Source organism: Symphodus melops (assembly GCF_947650265.1).
Source record: "Symphodus melops genome assembly, chromosome: 11".
Classification (NCBI taxonomy): Eukaryota; Metazoa; Chordata; class Actinopteri; order Labriformes; family Labridae; genus Symphodus; species Symphodus melops.
Window position 1 is genome coordinate 1,407,941 of NC_136701.1, and position 6,258 is coordinate 1,414,198.

The following is a 6,258-nucleotide window of genomic DNA, read 5'->3' on the forward strand; positions in this document are numbered from 1 at the left end:
ACACTCTATGGATAGACTTGTGATTTTGGCGCCCCCCCCCCATGGACAAACTATGTTGCATAAAGTCCGGCTACTAATCTGGATCAGGTTGATCCAATCTGGTCCAAATGAAGAGGGATTACCTGAGCTCGGATGGAAACCAGGAGATTTCCATCTGCATGCTGATTTGAACAAAAACACTAATATTCTCTTTCTTCGTCCTGAGCCGAAATAAAACATCAACATTTAAAAGATCAAAGATCATTTTTTTAACTGAAACATGTGAGCACTGCTTCCTTAGATGTAATGATCTGTTCTCTGTCAGATCCCTGTCCATCCCTGAAGGATGGAGACAAACAGTCAGACATGCGGGGTGAAGGTGAGACCGAGGCTCCGTGCACGTCGGAGGTGATCGGTATCTATCAGAGACCGGAGAGACGAGCCGCTCTCTCTCTGACTGACAGCTCTCTCTCTCTCTCCCAGCGGCCTGTGCAGGAGCCGACCCACGGGGCCGAGCGAGGCGACACACTCACTGCACTGCTGGGGACACATGTCCTCTTTAAAAGCAGCACGGGGTGAAAGGACGGAGAGGGACGAGGAAGAAGAGTCATAAAAACAAATAAGCGTGGATTTACTGTCCTCGCCTCTCTCTGGCTTCTGTGCAGCTGCCCGTGCAGAGAGAGAGAGAGAGAGAGAGAGAGAGGCGAGCTTCACCAAGCTGCAGTCAGGAGAAGGACGACAGGCCCGGGCTGCATTAATGCTGATTGGAATAATAACAGAGTGTTAAACCCAACGGGGGAGACGGTGTCACTCTTTATAACCTGGATTAGAAACAAGCCCACAGCGAGGCACCTGTCAGCTGAGGGGAACAGCAAGGTAACAGCTTATTCCCACCAGGCTACACACACACACACACACACACACACACACACACACACACACACACACACAGAAAAAGGAAAACAGACTTTGGCTCCGTCGAAACGTTCCCCACTAATCCCTAACGCTTGGCTCGTCCTCCCCGCTTTGTGTCCCCTCACGTGATCCGGTGTTCCACTTTATTTTGGGCGATCAAGAGGAAGCGGCCCTCGCCGGCTTCATGTCCAATGAACCCTCCACTCATGCAAAAATCCTCATTCAGCCTATCAGAGTAGACCATTCGATGCAGGAGGAACACGTTAGTAAGACTTTGTGAGTGTCACGCTTTTATCTCCAACGTTTCAGGCGGATGAACTTTGAACCTGTGACTTCGTCCGATGTGTCCGCTTGTTTGTTTGTTTGTTTGTTTGTTTGTTTGTGGAGATTTACACGTCGTACTCTCTTTGTTGTCTCCTTCACTTCTTCAAGAAATAATCCAGAAGTTTTAGTTGATACATGATGAACATTGTTTGAATTCTTTTCCTTCTTTCTTTCCTTGATACAGGGTCCGACTTGAAGCACCCTTTGCCCGCTGCGTGCCATCTGCTGTTCTGGACTCCCTCCGTCTGATTGGCTTAATGTACAAGATTTGATGGACTTAATAAGACAACACAAAGCAGTCCCGATGACCCTCCCGAATATAATATCAAAGGAAGCCCATGAATACATGCAGGCCAATATCCAAACTCCCTTTAATGTTTAAAACTGGGGTGAATAAAAGCTCCTGTCAGTCTGCAGCAGATATACGACGACATGAAGATAAAAACAGGACGAGCAGGTGAAGGTCGCACACGTGCAAATACAAGCGTGCAAGATGAAGGAAACGGAGTCCTGCATGTCTGCACAGTGATGTTTAGCATTCTAACATCTCGTCTGTAAACGTCAGACGAGATGAGACTTCCTTTAAGCTTTGCATGGTTTCTAGTCGAGGCTTCTGCAGGAGCAGTTGCAGTACAGGCGTTTTAGCTGACAGCATAAAATAACTACAGGAGAAGTTTTTATCTACAGCAGACCTGAAGAGGAGCTGCCGTGTCACAGTGAGGCAGGACTCGGGACATGCACACTCCTGCACGCCCCCCCGCCCCTCGCCACAAAAGATGAGCCGGGTTTTGATCCCTCTCTCTTTTTTTTTTTCTTTTTGTTACTTGCTGCCACTGATCAGCAGATGTCATTGCTTTGTTACCATGGAAACCTGGCTCTTAGTTTCTGAGATAGCAGAGAAGTCCTCCAAATTATGTTTTAAAAAAAAAAGACAAAAAAAAAAAGACAAAACGAGTCATTTAGCGAAGCCTTTCACAAATCATTTACATTCAAATCACCGTTGGAAGATAATCACCCTATGGTTAGGATTAGTACACCACACACACACACACACACACACACACACACACACACAGTGTAGTATTTATCATGGAGACAAATCATCAAGAAGTCGTGGGACTCTGAGGATTCAGGGGAAACAACAAATTCGATGAAGCAATAGCTACTTTTAGCTAACAGCTGACATTAGAATTCAACCACTTCTTGCTAACCACTGAAAGCTAATTGTAGCTGATGCGAAATCCTGCAAACACTGACATCGTTGCTGCCGTAGTGATTGGTCGTCCTGATTTTAATTGGATATTAAACATTTTAGGCGCAGAAAGAAAAAAAAAAAAACTACCAACAGTCACTTTAAGACGAGTTATTGTTTTAATTCCTTTGCCTCAAAATCATCTGAAGTTTTGCAGATTAACAAACGTGATGATGTCAACGTTGCAAAATTTTGCACATTTTGGGGCATTGCTATAGTTTGAGTTTGTGGCCCTCAAGGGGCCCCTTACTGGCCTGGGGCCCCAAGCAGTCACCTGCCTCGTCTGACAATAAGGCCAGTAATGACAGATAAAGGAATTCCTGCCCGTTATTTGAAACCTAACTTACGAGTCGCCATTTTTTTTTTTCCCTACCAAACCAGTAAGTGGATTTGTACTGAGAAACATCGAAGACTGGATATTTTTGCTGCACTAATACGCACTTCAATCAGGACCACGTTGTCAAAAAGGAAACTTCGACGCAGTTATTTAGAACTGCTGCCCTTCCACGTGCTTATGTGGAAAGTGTTCGGCAGGAACAGCCCTTCCTGTGCACACAAGGAACGCTCTGAAGCCCCCCGAACAAGAGCAAGCATCGCTGACATTGATTAGGTCAGAATTGCATAAATGGAGAAGAAGGGCTGCACATGCTGCATGCAGAGAAACACAGGCGGGGTAAAGCAGTTTAAATAAGACGACATAAGAACTGTTTAGCCAATAGGATCTTTCAGCAGATCAGCGGACGCTCCATATCTATGGTTAAAGAGACAGTGATTTAAAGCTGAATAACCAGTAGATGACAGGTTCATGGATTGAATTTCTTTTGCCTGTACGATGCTGTAAGATGAGATAATCTTTCATTCATACAGTGCAGAATGAAATGAGATAAACATGTAAAAGAGTTCAAAAGAGCCAGTCACTTAAAGTCTGTTTAAACTGACCGTAGGTAACTACCCCTTTATGACCGGAGAGATCTGACTACGACTCCCTCCAAAGACTATAAATAGATGATTTGAAGTTGGTCTGAATTGTACTGGGAGCCAATTAAGTGATGAAGTGCTTGTGAAGAGTGAGTGGCTGCTATGTTCTGGAGGCTTCCTGTTGTTTTTCAGGGAGAGTCACGTTAAAAAAAACCACGATCCAATTCTTCCAGTATTAAAATATAAATCCACTTAATTCTTCTCAAAGTGGCAAATCAGCCAGTTCTGGTTTTCAGCAGCAGAGTTAGTAGCTCACAGGAGAGGAGAGAAATCTCCGACTCCAACAATATGTCCCGTTTTTTTTTTTGCTCTGCTAACAATCGTAAAATAATTGGCCTCCGATCTTCGATTTGAGCGAGAGGATGTGAAGGAGGTGTAACTCTGTGTTTGCGGTGACACGAGTGCTTTGCTTTTGCTGCAGATGCAGAGAAGAAGAGGCGATCCGTGAAATAAACAACCTGCTGTCAAAAGTGGGGCGATATAATAAGTGTAACAGTCGTCCTTGAACGTCTCTAAAGTCGGACTGAAAACAGAAGGAATGTCATGAATGTGTGAGTGTAAGGCAGCAACTCCAGAAACTCAGAGTCTGTAATTAAAACATATTTAACAGCAACGTCTCTGACCACACCCACAATCCATTCAACCCGAGATAATGAGGTCAGACTGCTGAACTTCACTCACATCAGAAGCTCCTTAAATGTTAGTTTGAAGTTTGAACATGTCAAATTGTTTTTATATTTAGCGTTTCTTTTCCTGTCAAGATTCAACATGTTTATTTGTCACATGCTGATACAGGTGTGCAGGCCAGGCAATAATAATAATAATAAAACAATAATAAAATAATAACAATAATAATAATAAAATAATAATAATAATAATAATAATAATAATAAAACAATAATAAAATAATAATAATAATAAAATAATAATAATAATAATAAAACAATAATAAAATAATAATAATAATAATAATAATAATAAAATAATAACAATAAACACTCAGTTCAGTGATAATGGAATATAATCTAAAAAATAAAAGGAGTTATTTGAATGTACAAAATAATTTAAAATAGAATACTAAGTGTAAAAAGTGACCAGAAAAAATAGTGATGTTCAAAATTTAACAAAAAGATTATTGAGTGTACAAAAAAATATATAAAAATGTAAAAAAAAAAGGGTGTAAAAGGTGCTGAAGTGATGCACATCAGATTTCCGGACGTTACCCCCCCATGAACAAACATTAAACCATAGCATCGCCTCAAAATGTGCAAATTTTGCAACGACAGGTCGGAAACCCCCCTCATGGGGCCCCATGTGACCGAACTCACTCTGAATGTCCTGCTGAGTGTTGCAGCGTTATTTTTGTTTAAACTAAAATGTGTCAATCAATGAAAAATGAAGAGGATTTATGTGTCTGTATAATTATAAGAAACACTTAGTCGTCGGGGCCCCTGATGAGTTTTTGCCTCGGGCCCCGACAGACGCTCGAATACAAACTGGAGCTGGTCCAGGGCTTCTGCTGGGACACCAGTGCAACAGTCAGGGCAGAGGAAGGTTTGTACCCCTGAGTCAGGGAGGGACGGCTGAGCTCAGGATGGATAGAATAACTTATCACTCAGGTTTTTAATCCAAACAGCTTCAACAAGCACTTCTTTGAATAAACTCGTCCTGATTGGATGTTTTAGGTTTTTCTGGTTTTCACATTAATCCTGGCTCTTTTTTTTTTTTTTTTTGAAGAGTCAACCAAGTTCTGTATTTATGTTTCCTTTCACAGAATTACGTTTTTCTACGAGGTCTTTTCTTAGATCTTTATTGTTTTTAATTGTACTGTTACATACTCCCAACAGGCAAGGAATAAACTGTGTAATCTATCAATATTTGGAGGTGTTCCAACCTCAACATCTTGTATTCCCCTCATGAAGTGGATTCTTTAAACCTTTTAGTTCGCGGTAGAAAAGAAAAGACTGTTTCTCTGGACTCTCAGATTTCTTCAGATGATTAATTTCTCAAACATACAGAGAGATGCATAATAATGTGCAGCCTGACCTAACAGTGTCGGTTTGAAGGTGTGTCAGGCATGACAGAGCGCTTTGTTACGCGCTGTTCACGTCTCGTGTTCGGGCAGCAGCGCGCGGACACGAGGCGCTGTTCGCGGTGCTGAAGCGCGTGCAGGGGAGTCAACACGGTGAACCACAGATGACTGATGCACCATCCATGACTCATGCAAGGCCATTGATTTAGAGCATCACATGCACTATAACATGCTGGGGGGATAAATCCAACGGGGGGAATAAATCATTGTCTTTACAGGAGAAATGTTCCGTGTTTGGAACTAAAAAAAAAAATGTTTCTCGGGACTTTTGAACAGGCTGTACTACTGATGCCTTTGGTCCAACTACCCTCCAATATAGGCAACCCGGCAGTCTTAGAATTGATTCATTTCAGGCTGTTTCAATCAAATACACAGCTTGAATAATGTCCTTCAAAAGGCTGATCCTGGAAGATTTGCAAACATGCAGTTTTTCCATACAAGTTAGTAACGCTGCATGCTGTTCGGGCATGTTTTAAAGTAAAGTCGTGGTCCATTTGTGCAGAGGGCATGCTGGTTAACATGCACAGTGTGTGTGTGATGATCGCTGTCAGAACACATGAGATGGTAAACTGCTGCTTCGGAGATGCAGAGCGAGCTGCTGGACAGCACACAGTGGACGAGCTGTGACGCGTTCACATCACCAATGCAAATAAGACTGATTGCCCCTCCCCCCCCCACTCCCCCCCCTACTCCTCCTCCCCATCACCTCCTCTTCCTC

General features: G+C 42.7%; 1 long non-coding RNA gene across 1 annotated transcript in view; it reads right to left on the reverse strand.

Moving 5' to 3' along the window:
- LOC306831993 overlaps window positions 1-6,258 on the reverse strand; it is a 31,664-nt gene that overhangs the window by 7,205 nt on the left and 18,201 nt on the right. The window lies entirely within an intron of this gene.